The 18,601-nt window shown below is 46.8% G+C and overlaps 1 protein-coding gene across 11 annotated transcripts in view; it reads right to left on the minus strand.

Annotated features, from left to right (window-relative positions):
* The window catches only part of LOC126984783 (zinc finger protein OZF-like), a 188,142-nt gene extending 187,633 nt beyond the window's left edge, over positions 1–509 (minus strand). For 6 of the 11 annotated variants that reach the window (XR_007737772.1, XR_007737755.1, XR_007737756.1 and 3 more), the window contains exon 1: positions 267–504. The gene's annotated coding sequence lies outside the window, so the exon portion shown is untranslated. Of the gene's footprint in view, positions 1–266 lie in introns of all 11 variants that reach the window. The other 5 variants (XR_007737762.1, XR_007737759.1, XR_007737749.1 and 2 more) reach the window with 3 other exon arrangements.
* Positions 510–18,601: the final 18,092 nt, after the last annotated feature.

Here is an 18,601-nt window from a genome sequence, read left to right on the forward strand (position 1 = left end):
GAGTGAAGATGCTGGTTAACTCTTGCATAATGGGTTTGGACAGTATAGGGATGAGCATGAGTAGAAAGTCTTGTGCAGCGGGGCCGGGAGGAGGGGAGGCATGCAGTTAGCAATTTCAGAAGAGCAGTCAGCATGAAAATATCGATAGAAGATAGAAAGAGAGCCAACATGGCGGCGGAATTTGAGAGGTAGAAGACTATCAGTATGAGGAGGAGAGATGATGAAACGAAGAGCCTTTGATTCCACTCTGTCAAGGAGAAGCTTACCTACTTCTGCTGCATGAGAAGGTTAAGACTTCCCGGCGGCGGTGGTGGAGGTGTTGTCCTGGCAGTGTTGGGGCTGAGGGTGTCGCTGGCCAGCAGGTCCCCAGCGCTGGCCCGTGGGTGTGGAGCCTTCGTCGTCTTCTTCTTCTGGGGTGTTTTAGGGGGCTGGTTGGGCAGGGCCAGAAGGGATGCTGCTCGGGCCTCGGCGCGTGTTGTTGTTGTCACCTGGCAGTGTTGCCAACTGGAACTTTCCGCTACACGCACGAGCCTCAAACACGCTACATTGGACCACAAACGATACAAATTGTAAATATATTTCCACATCAGACGAAATAATGTTATCTGCTGGTTACTGTATAGCCAGGTACCCAAGGCATCTTTTCTCGTGAATAATAACTTATTAGATTCTAATCAGTTTGGCTTCCGTACGTAAGGCTCACTCAGTTGATGATCAGCTCCTTCTAACATATTGTTATGCCGGACGTGTTACTTGGGTTCCGTGTCGCCGTCAGGAGACTCCGTGGGAGGGAGATATGTAAACACTTCGCACAGCTTCTGTAGTTTAATATTCTTCCCTAGTAGTAGGGTAGGTTCTGGACGAACCGTAGTTTTTTTTTTTTTATTCATAAAAAATTTTTTTAGTGAATTAACCTAAATTTGAAGTGATCACTATAAAGTACAATCATTGCGCCATATTCTCTCGTAAGCACAGTTTTTTTACCACAATATAAGTTGGTGAAATGAAGCCTTAAAAATAATATCTCGAAGTGTACGGATCGTCCACAGGTATGGACGATCCGTACACGTATGAGGCCTCAAACAAAAAAATTGTAAAAAATAGACAATTAAATAAATTTGTAATTTGCCACCAGATTCCGTTAAAATAGACCCCAATGTTGATTTTAAATGATTTGCAACATAAAAAGATAAATATGTTGAAATAAAGAATGCGATTTAATTTTAATCTTCCTTTATTACACAAAAAGTTGAGAAAAAATATGGTTACATTATCTTCTTTGCCTTAAAAAGCTTACAAGGCTTAAAACAAACAAAAATGCCTACTTGATATTATATGAAAGAAGAGAGTAGGGAAACCTGATGAAACGCTGGAGCCTAGGAGTGGGTGCTGGCACCGGAGGAAAGAGGACACCTTCACCTGGTCAGGCTTCACCTCACAAGCATACTCATATGCAAGTCGGCGAAATTCCTTGTGAGTCATCCCATAGAACAGTCTTGCCACATGTATGGCATATTTGCACAGCATTTCCTCCTGATTCTTGTTGAAAATCTTGTTAAAATTTTCTTGGGAATTACAAAGGTGTGCCCATCAGATTTGGCTTTGCTCCTTGTGAAGGCATCCTGCAGAGTCATAACCTTGACACCAAACTCCCGAGCTGCCCTCCGTATGCTGGTGTTGTGCTCAATCCTGTAGTTGAATGCCAGTTCGAGGTTGGTCCGGTCTGTCTCCCGGAGGTTCTTGGGAATGAACTTGCGTGGCATCCTGGCTCAATCTGAAATAAATAACATAAATAAAGGTCACAAGGCATATATCTATACTATACATTATTATATTCAAGTGTGTCCTTCACCATTCTTGAACTGGACACAACAACAAAACAATTACAATGAAAACAATATTTAGATAAGCAACAGAATCTTTAAATTTCATATGAGATACCTTATGCTATCCTAGACTATATTGCTGTAGCCTATCTGTCAATTTTCAAATAAAGTTCAACACACAAACAGCATAAATATCTTTGTTTACATGTGGAGACTCCGTACACTTAAAAGCCAAGCTGTACGAAACATCCACAGGCAGCCATTTAAATGAAAACAAACTTTACCGATACACGTGGTGTACTACATCACTAAAACCTCGTCATATCATCACATATAGTCATATTTAGGTGTACAATACCTAACCTTCACACCAGTGGCGTCACCAGGAAAAAATTTGGGGGCTTTAGCCCTAGGTAATGATGGGCGTCGAGCGCAGCGAGCCCAACCAGCATAGGCTACACACACCAATTACTGACACACACACACACACACACACACACACACACACACAGTACAGACATACAGGCATAGGCTACACACACACACACACACACACACACACACACACACACACACACACATAGTACAGACATACAGACATAGGCTACACGCACCTTACTGACACACACACACACACACACACACACACACACACATAGTACAGACATACAGACATAGGCTACACGCACCTTACTGACACACACACACACACACACACACACACACACACACACACAGTACAGACATACAGACATAGGCTACACGCACCTTACTGACACACACACACACACACACACACACACACACACACACACACACAGTACAGACATACAGACATAGGCTACACGCACCTTACTGACACACCCTCCTCCCTCGAATGACATTTGTCCCACGAGAACACAATGAAACTTTCATTGTGTTCTCGTGGGACAAATAATATTCTTTAAGTGAATAATACACCATGACATAGGGTGGAAATATATCAATAACGATTTAACAAACTCTTTAAGTTTCAATTCACTAGATACACTCACCAGTGACCAGCGAAGCAAAACAAAGGCACTAGCGGAAGGACTAGTCTGTCAATACTGTCTGCCACTGTGGCGGCGTGGCCTGTGTGGGACCGTGGGACGTGTATTGTACTTGTACGCGTCAGCTGGACATCACCTGATCCTCTCTCTCTCTCTCTCTCTCATTTTATGCGACTTTTATGTAGTCACTGTAGATTTTTCAAGATTTTAATTTTAACTTTTTTCAAGCTTTCAAGAATAGGGTAAATATTTCAAGATCTTGAAAAATTTTTCAAGCGCTGGTAGCACTGGTGACTGGGTTCCGAATTTCTTTGGGGGGGGCCAAAACATACTCTCAGAGCGTTTGGGGGGGGCCATGGCCCCGGCACTGGCCCCCCCTGGATCCGCCCCTGCCTACAGAATACTGAAAACTTATTCGCTTAACCTAGGATCGAGCTGACAGTGGCATGTCATTGCAAGCCTGCTTGTTTTTTAGCCATATTACAGACAGCGGCAGTTTTTCTCTTGTAGGCCTATTACCTAACGTTAGAAACATTAAGTTTAATACGTCTTTTACCTTAAAGTTCGAGATGACTGTCCATCTATCCGGGAGACTATCCCCTTCCTGTGATAAACACGTCAACACTGAAGCGAAGCATGGACTCGACTGACGACTGCATGCCATAAAAGAAAACGAGTCTTACTAATAAAAAATGAGAGGTAACTATTTTGTTTATTTAATGCTCTGATGCAGGGATGGTTCAGCAGAGGTACCGATGATTCTATAGAATAATGAATAAAATAGAATATCTGTATAATAGAGCATACAAATATGGAGATCTGTCAGGAAACATATTTCAATATCTAAGTGAAACCAATTTTTTTTAAACCCGAAAATAAGGTTATGCTTTGACATGTAAAGTGGCCCAAGTGGGCTAAAACTAGAGAAATATTAATTTTTGAGGGTAGAAGTATTTTTGGGGGGGCTGAGTCCTTGGTTTGGGGGGGCTTAGCCCCCATAGCCCCCCATAGCATATTCATAAGCACCACAAACCATAATTTAGAGGCAAAATATTACATCAGGAATGCGAAAAACCGAAAAACTCACCTCATTCATGCGCTGTTGGTTGCCGCGCTCAAATGGAGGGACGGAGCTGTGACTCCGTTTTCTCTTTCACTCTTTAGACGTTAACTAGCTTAAAATAATATATGTGGTCTTGAGAGCTTTTGTACGGTACATCCATATGTACGGTTCGTCCAGAACCTACCCTACACTTCACTCTGACTCTTCACTTACCACTAGCTTACTATGACTGGGACACTCTCGCCCTCTTCTCCTATATATATCCAGAACAGTACAGTCTAGAATGTTACAGTATATTTTAGATCATACAAGAACATGTAGATGGCCCAACACCTGCCCTGACAGTCCAACACCTGATATGACGGCCCCACACCTGCCATGACAGTCCCACACCTGCCATGACGGCCCAACACCTGCCCTGGCAGTCCCACACCTTCCCTGACAGTCCCACACCTGCCATGACAACCCCACACCTGCCCTGACTGTCCCACACCTGCCATGATGGCCCAACACCTGCCCTGACAGTCCCACACCTGCCATGACGGCCCCACACCTTCCATGACAGTCCCACACCTGCCATGATGGCCCAACACCTGCCCTGACAGTCCCACACCTGCCCTGACAGTCCCACACCTGCCGTGACAGCCCAACACCTGCCCTGACAGTCCCACACCTGCCATGACGGCCCCACACCTGCCATGACAGTCCCACACCTGCCATGATGGCCCAACACCTGCTCTGACAGTCCCACACCAGCCATGATGGCCCAACACCTGCCTTGACAGTCCCACACCTGCCATGACAGCCCCACACCTGCCCTGAGTCCCACACCTGCCATGATGGCCCAGCACCTGTCTTGACAGTCCCACACCTGCTATGACAGCCCCAAACCTGCCCTGACAGTCCCACACCTGCCATGATGGCCCAAAACCTGCCGTGACAGTCCCACACCTGCCATGACGGCTCCACACCTGCCATGACAGTCCTACACCTGCCATGATGGCCAAACACCTGCTCTGACAGTCCCACACCTGCCCTGATGGCCCCACACCTGCCCTGACGATCGCACACCTGCCCTGATGGCCCCACACTTGCCCTGATGCCCTGACGATCACACCTGCCCTGATGGCCCCACTCTTGCTCTGATGCCCCACACCTGCCCTGACGATCACACACTTGCCCTGATGGCCCCACACTTGCTCTGATGCCCCACACCTGCCCTGAAGATCACACCTGCCCTGATGGCCACACACTCGCCCTGATGGCCCCACACCTGCCCTAACGGCCCCACACCTGCCCTGACGATTGCACACCTGCCCTGACTCGTATATTTGCCCTGATGGCCCCACACCTGCCCTGATGGCCCCACACCTGCTCTGATGGCCCCATACCTACCCTGACGTCCCCACACCTGCCCTGACGATCGCACACCTGCCCCGACGATCGCACACCTGCCGTGATGGCCCCACACCTAGCTGCCCTGACGATCGCACACTTGTAGACCCGCAGCCCGGACCATTGAGATGCAACGAACGAGATACCAACTGTAACCCCTACTGGTATTTAGGATTAGACTTGTGAACTGTGAAACTGACCGTCTGCCGAAAATATATGGGTGGCTTACTTAACAAGCACCACTAATTGGTTGTTAGATGTTGGGTCTAGATCCAGTATATGAGATACCAGATGAAACTAATATATAATATATCTGTGGACTCTCCTGATTATAGAATGACCAGTGACAGACATATTGGAAGGTGGGTACCCCCTGACAGACACACTGAAAAGGGGGGTTAATTGGATCTAGATCCAACTTAGGAGATACCAAGTAAAATTTACACTACAATAGCACTGCACATCCTAGAGTACTGTGGTGGTAATGACAGACATTTTAGTGGGTGGTTACCCCCTGACAGACGCCCCACAACGAGTGGGGAGGGGGAGACAGGATCTAGATTCAACTTAGGAGATACCAAGTAAAATTTACACTACAATAGCACTGCACATCCTAGAGTACTGTGGTGGTAATGACAGACATTTTAGTGGGTGGTTACCCCCTGACAGACATTTCATTTGATTTATTATACACATAGGCTATACCAGGTTCAGTGACTTCGAACATATTATCTCTGATGTATGTCTCCACCAGGCAAGAAAACTCACAAGATATAATCACTATTAACGAAATATGCCTTACATCCAAGTACTAACTATAGCCCCATGATTGTCTAAAACAAATATCACTAATAAAATTATTTGTACGTTATGTGCGTACTTACAAGTACAGTTGTATTGCCAGAGATTTGAATTGGGAAGAATCATACATCCGTAACATTTAATGAAATTGCTTTTGAAAAAGAAAAGAAAAACAAACAAACAAAACAAAAACCCAACATATCTTTTTTGAGCATATATCGATACAAGTATTGCTATATACGTTTACTGCAGGTTTAACGTACATGAAGGTATTAATGTCATATGCCTTACCCACTGATATAACTAATAGGACAAATACATTTCCTTAACACTTACTGACCAACTCTGTTTGAAAATAAATACAAATCACTCATGAAAACAGTCTGTTCATATTTACCTGTACGAGTATAATCTCATATTTTAACCATGGTAAAAAATTTATAAAACAAAGTGCCTTAATAAATGTCTGCATTTCAAGTTTGTCTCACTTTAACATAAAAACAGGAAGAATAAACAGTATATAATTATTCATAACAGTATATACCAAATAAATGTCTCCATTTCAGGATTGTTTGTCTCACTTTCACATAAAAATGGGAATAATAAACTGCATTTATTCATAACACTATATACCAACTTAATGGTACATTTCCAATATATTACGAATGAACATATAGGAAAATAAGAAATCCGTAGCATTTAATAAAGAACCCTTTTAGAAAATCAAACGAACGTTTTACACAAATAAATATGTGCACAATATCATTAAAGGTATGCAACCGGTATGTCCATATATATTTATCACAAAAAATATAGTCATATACTTTTACCTCAGATTAACATATAACAAACAGATTTCATTAACAGTTATTACTGTCCACTGATTTGTAAAAATAAAATAAATAAATAAATAAATAAATAAATAAGTGAATAAATACAAATAACGCATTAAAACCAATAATGTTCATGATGTATTTATGCTTCTATTATTACGACATCATAATGATACAAATCTGCAAAAACACATTGCCTTGACAAATATCTGTATTTAATATGTGTCTTCATCACTTGCACTTTCATCATCTGTCCATTGGTCATCACTTTCATCATGATCAATATCATCAGAGCAGGTATCAGTTTCTGCCACATTAGTAGTGTTCTGGATGAGGACCATTGGCACAGAGCTTCCATCAAACCATTCCGGAATAAAAGCTTTCTCATCTTTCTTCCATCCAAATTGAGTTGGGTCTAATCCGTCACTGGGATTTTGCTTATCAGCTCGGTGCCAAAGAATGCTAAGATACTGAGCACGTTGAATTTTCTTTTTGAGAGTTGCGGTACAAGGTGGCAGGAGTGCACAGTTAATACGCTTCACATTCGCTAGAGGATTTCTTTGGTTAACAGATCCAGTCATTTTATTGAACATGACATACCTGGCTTCAGTAAGGTCACTAAGGTGTGGATGGCCATATAGAGCACATACAAAGGAAGACAAAGTCTCTATGTCTGGATCCTAAGTGGATGAGAGTTCCTGGAAAGCTTTTACAAATTTTCCTGTTTCATCGTTTGCCATGACGTTAAATGGTCTTATTTTTCCTTTCCTGTAAAATGCTGCTGTGACATCTGAGCCAGTGAAGGCGTGGAATGCTGGTAATGCGGCTGATATTCCAGCTCTTTTAATTCCAGAACATGAAACAGCTCGTTGATGTTGATATATCTGCGATTGTTTCCATATCCGCAGTCCAGCAGAATACTTCGTGTTTCTTGCTCTTCTTCACTCATCTTTCCCAGTAAACCTAACAGAATTACTACAATGTCAGTATCCGAAGCTCTAACAATTATATTCCCATGCACTTTGGATACATGAAGAGCAACCAAAGTATCTGCCTCCTCATGATGACCTTGGAGATTTTCTGGTTGGTCAGTGATCATATACTCTTGTTCACTATTAAAGGAATACTTGCAATAACCACCATGTGACACTACTAGAACCTTACGTCCAATGATTGGACCATAGTGATCCTTACACCATTCCACGAGAAGGAATTTTGCTAGTTCATCTTTGAAATTTCCATTTGTCAAGAGCTGGGAGCCTCTTTGTCGTGGAATTTGTTCTGGTCCGGTGATTGTAAATCTAGTAATATTATCTGCCCCTCTTAATTTCCTTTCATTATCTTTAAGTGACGGGTTGATGTACTTATCAAAGAGAACATGAATTTGGTTTCCTGGAAAAGAGCAGATTTTTATCAAAAGTTCCCTTGCTATTGCTCCATAAGATCCAATTGTCTGCTGCAAGATTGTATGGAATAATAAGCCTCCGTCGATAATGGTTGCTGCCACATTATGGTGACTCGCAGTTGATAATGAGCTGTCTGGATGCTTTTCCACTAATCGTAGTAAGGCTGACTTTTCGGTTTTTAGGGGGGATCCATCGCTGTGTGCCAGTGAAAGGGAACTTCTGTCACTGGGAATGACAGAATGTGTCTCAGGTCCAAGGTAGTAGTCTGATGAGAAGCAACCTGGATTATACGTGCAAAGTTGCAAACACATCTCTTACTCCTGCAGCTGACTTGAGTGTAGCAACCATCGTATTACTCTTTATTTAACAAACGTTATGTACATAGACATTTTACATCAATTAATCTAATAATGATAAGAACTTACATGCTGCTTTCAGTGCCAGTCTTCCAGCCACCGGTATATCAACGTTCATCTCGTAAACAAAGATCAAGCGAGTACTGTAACTGAAGTCAGTTGCTTGCTTTACAAAATAATAATATAACCGAATTATTATAGACCTACAGATGAATGCTATTTATATGAACTAACCAAATAATATTTTTATAGAATAAATACAAAAGATATAGACTGTAAAGAAATTATTTAATAATGTATCACGATAATGTATAATACTGTTCAATAGGCCCTATACTATACGTAGGCTATACAGTAATTATCAGGTCTTGTCCTTCCCTCTCCCCACCTGTTGGGGTGTGTCTGTCAGGGGGTAACCACCACTAAAATGTCTGTCATTACCACCACAGTACTCTAGGATGTGCGTGCAGTGCTATTGTAGTGTAAATTTTACTTGGTATCTCCTAAGTTGAATCTAGATCCTGTCTCCCCCTCCCCACTCGTTGTGGGGCGTCCGTCAGGGGGTAACCACCCACTAAAATGTCTGTCATTACCACCACAGTACTCTAGGATGTGCAGTGCTATTGTAGTGTAAATTTTACTTGGTATCTCCTAAGTTGGATCTAGATCCAATTAACCCCCCTTTTCAGTGTGTCTGTCAGGGGGTACCCACCTTCCAATATGTCTGTCACTGGTCATTCTATAATCAGGAGAGTCCACAGATATATTATATATTAGTTTCATCTGGTATCTCATATACTGGATCTAGACCCAACATCTAACAACCAATTAGTGGTGCTTGTTAAGTAAGCCACCCATATATTTTCGGCAGACGGTCAGTTTCACAGTTCACAAGTCTAATCCTAAATACCAGTAGGGGTTACAGTTGGTATCTCGTTCGTTGCATCTCAATGGTCCGGGCTGCCGCTCTATTGCCCTGACGGCCCAACACCTGCCCTGACAGTCCCACACCTGCCATGACGCCCCAACACCTGCCCTGATGCCCCCACACTTGGCCTGACGATCGCACACCTGCCCTGATGGCCCCACACCTGCCCTGACAGTCCCACACCTGCCATGACGGCTCAACACCTGCCCTGACAGTCCCACACCTGCCATGACGGCTCAACACCTGCCCTGACAGTCCCACACCTGCCATGACGGCTCAACACCTGCCCTGACAGTCCCACACCTGCCATGACGGCTCAACACCTGCCCTGACAGTCACACACCTGCCTTGGCGGCCCAACACCTGCCCTTACAGTCCCACACCTGCCGTGACAGCCCAACACCTGCCCTGACAGTCCCACACCTGCCATGACACCCCAACACCTGCCCTGACAGTCCCACACCTGCCATGATGGCCCAACACCTGCCCTGACAGTCCAACACCTGCCATAACGTCCCCACACCTGCCATGACAGTCCTACACCTGCCATGACGGCCCAACACCTACCCTGACAGTCCCACACCTGCCATAACAGCCCCACACCTGTCGCTGACTGTCCCACACCTGCCATGATGGCCCAACACCTGCCCTGACAGTCCCACACCTGCCATGACGGCCCCACACCTGCCCTGACAGTCCCACACCTGCCATGACAGTCCCACACCTGCCGTGACAGCCCAACAACTGCCCTGACAGTCCCACACCTGCCATGACGGCCCAACACCTGCCATGACAGTCCCACACCTGCCGTGACGGCCCAACACCTGCCCTGACAGTCACACACCTGCCTTGACGGCCCAACACCTGCCCTGACAGTCCCACACCTGCCGTGACAGCCCAACACCTACCCTGACGGTCCCACACCTGCCATGACAGCCCCACACCTGCCCTGACAGTCCCACACCTGCCATGATGGCCCAACACCTGCCCTGACAGTCCAACACCTGCCATGACGGCCCCACACCTGCCATGACAGTCCCACACCTGCCATGACGGCCCAACACCTGCCCTGACAGTCCCACACCTTCCCTGACAGTCCCACACCTGCCATGACAGCCCCACACCTGCCCTGACTGTCCCACACCTGCCATGATGGCCCAACACCTGCCCTGACAGTCCCACACCTGCCATGACGGCCCCACACCTTCCATGACAATCCCACACCTGCCATGATGGCCCAACACCTGCCCTGACAGTCCCACACCTGCCGTGACAGCCCAACACCTGCCCTGACAGTCCCACACCTGCCATGACGGTCCCACACCTGCCATGACAGTCCCACACCTGCCATGATGGCCCAACACCTGCTCTGACAGTCCCACACCAGCCATGATGGCCTATTATAACACCTGCCTTGACAGTCCCACACCTGCCATGACAGCCCCACACCTGCCCTGACAGTCCCACACCTGCCACGATGGCCCAACACCTATCTTGACAGTCCCACACCTGCTATGACAGCCCCACACCTGCCCTGACAGTCCCACACCTGCCATGATGGCCCAACACCTGCCCTGACAGTCCCACACCTGCCATGACACCCCAACACCTGCCTTGACAGTCCCACACCTGCCATGATGGCCCAACACCTGCCCTGACAGTCCAACAACTGCCATATGACGTCCCCACACCTGCCATGACAGTCCCACACCTGCCATGACGGCCCAACACCTACACTGACAGTCCCACACCTGCCATGACAGCCTCACACCTGCCCTGACTGTCCCACACCTGCCATGATGGCCCAACACCTGCCCTGACAGTCCCACACCTGCCATGACGGCCCCACACCTGCCATGACAGTCCCACACCTGCCATGATGGCACAACACCTACCATGACAGTCCCACACCTGCCCTGACAGTCCCACACCTGCCGTGACAGCCCAACACCTGCCCTGACAGTCCCACACCTGCCATGACGGCCCAACATGCACCTGCCATGACAGACCCACACCTGCCGTGACGGCCCAACACCTGCCCTGACAGTCACACACCTGCCTTGACGGCCCAACACCTGCCCTGACAGTCCCACACCTGCCGTGACAGCCCAACACCTACCCTGACGGTCCCACACATGCCATGACAGCCCCACACCTGCCCTGACAGTCCCACACCTGCCATGATGGCCCAACACCTGCCCTGACAGTCCAACACCTGCCATGGCGGCCCCACACCTGCCATGACAGTCCCACACCTGCCATGACGGCCCAACACCTGCCCTGACAGTCCCACACCTTCCCTGACAGTCCCACACCTGCCATGACAGCCCCACACCTGCCCTGACTGTCCCACACCTGCCATGATGGCCCAACACCTGCCCTGACAGTCCCACACCTGCCATGACGGCCCCACACCTTCCATGACAGTCCCACACCTGCCATGATGGCCCAACACCTGCCCTGACAGTCCCACACCTGCCATGAAAGACAAAAACCAGCCATGACATGCCCACACCTGCCAAGACTGCCACACACCGGCCATGAGTCCCACACCTGCCATGATGGCTCAACACCTGCTCTGACAGTCCCACACCAGCCATGATGGCTAACACCTGCCTTGACAGTCCCACACCTGCCATGACAGCCCCACACCTGCCCTGACAGTCCCACACCTGCCACGATGGCCCAACACCTATCTTGACAGTCCCACACCTGCTATGACAGCCCCACACCTGCCCTGACAGTCCCACACCTGCCATGATGGCCCAACACCTGCCGTGACAGTCCCACACCTGCCATGACGGCCCCACACCTGCCATGACAGTCCCACACCTGCCATGATGGCCAAACACCTGCCCTGACAGTCCCACACCTGCCATGACAGTCCCACACCAGCCATGATGGCCTCACACCCGCCATGACAATAGCGTACCTGCCCTGACATCCTCACACCTGCCCTGACATCCTCACACCTGTCCTGACATCCTCACACCTGCCCTGAGAGCCCCACACCCACCATGACAATAGCATACCTGCCCTGACATCCTCACACCTGCCCTGAGAGCCCCACACCCACCATGACAATAGCATACCTGCCCTGACATCCTCACACCTGCCCTGAGAGCCCCACACCCACCATGACAATAGCATACCTGCCCTGACATCCTCACACCTGCCCTGAGAGCCCCACACCCACCATGACAATCGCGTACCTGCCCTGACATCCTCACACCTGCCCTGACATCCTCACACCTGCCCTGACATCCTCACACCTGCCCTGAGAGCCCCGCACCCGCCATGACAATGTAATGTGTATATTATAATGTACATGTGTATGTATGACTGTACGTGTGGCGACACCCGGTCGGTGTCGCACAACAGGATGTCTAACAACACGTCGTGCTTTTGGCCGTGGGAAGCTGTGATGAACTGACACTAGGATCAGCAAATGATAACTTTCATCAACAGTCATCAACCTGAACCCACACCCTTCCGGACGAACTACAAGCAAATAAAACGGGCGAACAACGCGGAGTCGGAGAAGGGAGAGAAGACGGGTGACGGGCAGGCGAGCGGTGCTCTGCCGCCCCGCGCCCTGCAGGGGTGTGGCTGTCTCTGATTTCGTGCGTCTCGCTCACGTAAACTGTAAACCTTATGTAGTACAACTGTTAATATAGTTAAAATACATTTGGTATTTGTACCAACCAGAGAGAGAGAGAGAGAGTAAATTAAGTGAACTCAAAGTGAACTTAACGGCTCCGCTCGGCCAACACATAACCCACATCACTTAACTAAAAGGCTATTGTGTTGTCTCACGACTTCTATCAACTGGAGAAAGCAGGCAACGGTACACCGGACCTCACGTGAGATAACAGTTCGCGCCTTAATCAAAAACACAAAAACACAGCTAACAAAAAGGCTAACAAAAATGGTGAACAGCGGTTTACGGACCTCTCCGAAGTGTTCTATCGGTGTTATCTCTAATCTAACATAACATAAAATGCATGGTGGCTGGTGGCCGCCTCGTCGTTAACCACGTTAAAAAAAGTAACGCTCAAAAGTTATTAACTTAAATGATGTGCAGCGTGGTTACGAACTACTCCGAATTGTTATATCTCTCTCTCAAACGTAGCTTCAGTGACAGTGTGTGGGGGCAGTGAACGGTATCGGACACAGCAAGCATTCGCTGACATCAGCGCGCGGCTTTTCCTGCCCCAGTGAGTCGAGTCAGCACACAGCCGCACCCGAGAGCACATCCCGCCCCGCCCCGCATCTCCACACAGCCCGCGCGCCCCGCCTCGCACCTCCACACAACCAAGTTTCCTTGGAGGTGTCCAGGCATTTGTTTCTTCCTACGACACAGCTCGTCGTAGGTGCGCACTTATCTTCGCCAGGCAACTCGGACCTTTGAGGGTGACTGGTGGGCGTATATTGTCTGCCCGCCGCCTCTCCCACCACCGCTACCAGACGGGGGACAGCAGACCCTGCCACCCCTGCAGCCCTGCCCTTGCCACCGGCGAGGCGAAGGACGCGAGCGTGCTGAGTAGTGGGGCATCGAGTTGCTGTCTTCAAGGTTTTTAACACATTCTAGCTGACACTACATACGGTTTCAGTAATTACACCACTTGGAACATTATTTCAGGTGAATTACTATTATTATGTTCACGTGTTTAGGCGTGTGGGGGCGTATCTAATCTATTAGATTTTTCAGCTGTTGATTTTTCTGGCGTGTGGATGTTTAATATTTTTCTTGAGTAACATGGTTACGCATTTTATGTATAATCATTCATTTTCTTTTCTCCTTTCTTTTGTGTGTTTTATTGCACAGTGGAGAAGTTATGTCTTGCTAAGCCTCACTCATTATTCTTTTTCCTCTTTTATTATGCATTTTAAAAGCATAGGGGAGGAGTGAGCACATACTTAGCGGTGAATGATTATTACTTTACTTATTTTTGCAGCAATATTTTTTTCTTTTACCATTTTACTCCTCATTTTACTAGTAACTCTTTTTAATGGCAGATAAACCTGACCCGCAGTTACAAGCTCTCACCGAGGAGTATGAGGGGTGGGTAGAGAGAAAGAACAGTGCCGACAAGGATAACGGTATCTGTTCTCATGTAAGGAGTTGTAGCAGTCTTCAAAGGGTGCCTCCTCCTTCTTCTACGCTGCATGAGCAACCAAGAGGTATTTACTTACCTTACTAATCCCACAATGGCTTCTGCCCCTAATCACCCACTAACAGCAACAGCAGTTGGGCCTTTCGCAGGGTAGCAAGGAGGCAGATTATTCGGCCAGGGACTTCTTGTTTCAAAGTGAGATTGTCATGGACATTTCATTCGTGTCAAATCCGAGAGATAAAATATCTCTCAGCCGCTCGAAGGTCGATCCGGAACGGGCGCAGGGCCCTCATAAACAGGAGCGCGTTCACTGAACGGAAGGATTATGATGCGTTTCGGTCACTTTTTCTTGAAACATTTGGGGAAGATGACACAGCCTCGTAAAGGGTATAAATATTGCTGTGGACACTGTGGAAACCAGGCCTTTTTAATAGGCAAGTGGACGCCTATAAGCTATCTACTGATTTGATCTCGTGTTTTAAACAGGGAAACTAGACAGATGGAGAAACCATTTCTGTAGCTAATGCTAGATTATTACTAGAGTTCCTTGTGTACATGATTGTCCTTAAAGTTCCTCTTCGAAGGAGTGCAGTATTCCTTGACTACAGCCCCACTGGCAACCTACACGGTTTTATCAGCCAACTTTTATGGCATTTAAAATAATTTTGGGTCCTTTTTGAAGCTTCGTTTCCCGTCGACACGTTCGTCGGGGAGGGGGGCCTTCGCGACCCTCTGACCTAAACCTTTTTGGGTGTCACCAGCGGTAATCAAAAATTCCTTGGTGTGTTCTTTTACCCGTGGTTTAGGCAGAAATAGTCAGATAAATTGGTGGTTGGAAATTTGAGCTTTACGATTTTTTTCGCACAGAATGGTGCGTGGTGATCGTCTCCAAAGACTAGCGCCGGCTTGAGGTTCAGCCTGACGCTGCTTTGTGTATCTTTCCACCATGACTATAACCTGCATCCTCGCATCTACTAATTTATGTTTGGTTCCAAAGCTTTGCCTGCATCTTTTCATGCGAGAAGGGGAGTGTTTGAGTAATACTTTCACTCTAACCCACTATTTTCTTTTATTGCTGAGTTGATGCAAGGCAGTCAGTCTTCTTAATTCAATTGGAGCCGTAATAACCGAGGGTGTAGACTAACATAGGGATAGGTACAATTTAACCTTGAACCTCATGTGCTTCTGCTTAAAACAGACTTTTTCTCTGCACTAACAGACTTAACTTGAGCAGATGCTGTCCCTAACTTTTTATCGTAACCAGCATGTGAATATCTGTAAGCTTTGAAAGTAAGCAGACAAGTCTTACTTACCCTTACTTGACATACCACTGTTACCCGTTACGGGAATTATTTTTGGCGTCAAAGATATCAGTCATCCACGTTCGTTACGATCGAGGGATAGGTGGAAATTACTCTTTTTCACTTGATGTTTATTAATGCTGGAATTACTTTAATCAATTATGCTGGAATTATATATTTCTGTGAGATTTGTTATAACAGTGACTTCACAACTTAGTGACAGGATTTTCTTTTATAGTACTGTAGACCTGTAAAACGGAGTATTAGGAGTTAGTGGTGCTGACTGCCGATGCTTCTAAGGTTCTCCAGACTTGTCCTTGTTATCACATTGTAATTAATAGGAGACTCTACGGATAACATTACCTCTTTTCACACAACCTTATCTATTGTTGTAAACCCCACCCGTCTCGAAGGCGTGCCGAGGGTAACGACACTGGCAATTAATTGTCACGCAACGGATGAGCGTTTCTCTGCGACAGTTTTGTGACCAGGTGTGACTCGAAGGTTCCGTGTGTAGCAGATCTTCTTCAAGGATTGTTCCTTTTTCTTTTTACTATTCCAAATAGCTCCATTACCATGTATCCCTAATGACAGTTTAGTCAATTTAATTTTACTAGGATGTATCATGTAAATAATTTTTCGAGCTATTATTTTGTTTTCTCGGAATAGTACTGAGCTTCCATGTCCACGACTCTAGCCCTGTTTATCTCGCCCTGTATGTACTTTGCCCATTTCTTGTTACTTCCATGATTATTTTTATTATCATTGGCATTTCCCGATGCTGTATCGTTAGGCGGGCTCTGACTTGTATATATATTTTTTTAATGCAATAACAGGACCTCGTTTAATTAGTACACATTGTGCGAATGTAATGGGTAGGTACACTGTTTTAAGTTGTCAGGTGAGTCGCGAGGTCGCGACTTTTAGAGAACCGAGTGATGTAATGTGTATATTATAATGTACATGTGTATGTATGACTGTACGTGTGGCGACACCCGGTCGGTGTCGCACAACAGGATGTCTAACAACACGTCGTGCTTTTGGCCGTGGGAAGCTGTGATGAACTGACACTAGGATCAGCAAATGATAACTTTCATCAACAGTCATCAACCTGAACCCACACCCTTCCGGACGAACTACAAGCAAATAAAACGGGCGAACAACGCGGAGTCGGAGAAGGGAGAGAAGACGGGTGACGGGCAGGCGAGCGGTGCTCTGCCGCCCCGCGCCCTGCAGGGGTGTGGCTGTCTCTGATTTCGTGCGTCTCGCTCACGTAAGCTGTAAACCTTATGTAGTACAACTGTTAATATAGTTAAAATACATTTGGTATTTGTACCAACCAGAGAGAGAGAGAGTAAATTAAGTGAACTCAAAGTGAACTTAACGGCTCCGCTCGGCCAACACATAACCCACATCACTTAACTAAAAGGCTATTGTGTTGTCTCACGACTTCTATTAACTGGAGAAAGCAGGCAACGGTACACCGGACCTCACGTGAGATAACAGTTCGCGCCTTAATCAAAAACACAAAAACACAGCTAACAAAAAGGCTAACAACAATAGCGTACCTGCCCTACATCCTCACACCTGCCCTGACATCCTCACACCTGCCCTGACATCCTCACACACACCTGCCCTGACATCCTCACACCTGCCCTGAGAGCCCCACACCTGCCATGACAGCCCCACACCTGTCCTGGACAATAATCCTTGATGGTCCCATACCTGCCCTACATCCACACACCCGCCCCGACATCCTCACACCTGCCCTGACATCCTCACACCTGCCCTGACATCCTCACACCTGCCCTGAGAGCCCCACACCTGCCCTGACAGCCCCACACCTGTCCTGACAATAATCCTTTATGGTCCAATACCTGCCTGCCAACCCTACACCTGCTCTGATGACCCCACACCTGTACTGATGACCCCACATATCATTGCCCTATTTCATGACAATCTATCGTCTGGTGCAGTGGTTCCCAATCTGGGGGCATGCCCTTGGGGGCGTGAGCTAGGTAAAGAGAGAGGCGTGATTCCATCTGCCAAAATTGCAGTTTTGCAAGAAATAAACACACACACACGCGGAAATAAACACACACACACACACACACACACACACACACACACACACACACTGAAGGAGTAACAAATGATGGGGGCGGAGGATTTCTTATAAATCAATAGGGGCATCATGTGAAAAGTTTGGGAGCCACTGGTCTAGTGTCTTTATTTCCTTGGCATTGGCTTATGTGTGTCTATTCAGGGAAGGGACAGATTAGTTCACGTATTATTTCCCATTTCATAACAGAATCTATCAACTTGCGTCCATTTCTGTCCCAGTATGGATTAGCCTACCGGCGCTATAGGCCACATGTAAAAAAAAAAAATAAATAAATAAATAAATCAAAATGCTATATGGATATATTTTTCTTAACCCATCCGCTGCAATTGGCACGGATTTTGCCTTCATTGGTAGCCTGGCAACATAATTATACTCCCAGGCCTTTCTCTGCCTCTGTGGTGGATAGTGGAGTGTTTACC

The sequence above is a fragment of the Eriocheir sinensis genome, chromosome 57 (assembly GCF_024679095.1).
Source record: "Eriocheir sinensis breed Jianghai 21 chromosome 57, ASM2467909v1, whole genome shotgun sequence".
Taxonomy (NCBI): Eukaryota; Metazoa; Arthropoda; class Malacostraca; order Decapoda; family Varunidae; genus Eriocheir; species Eriocheir sinensis.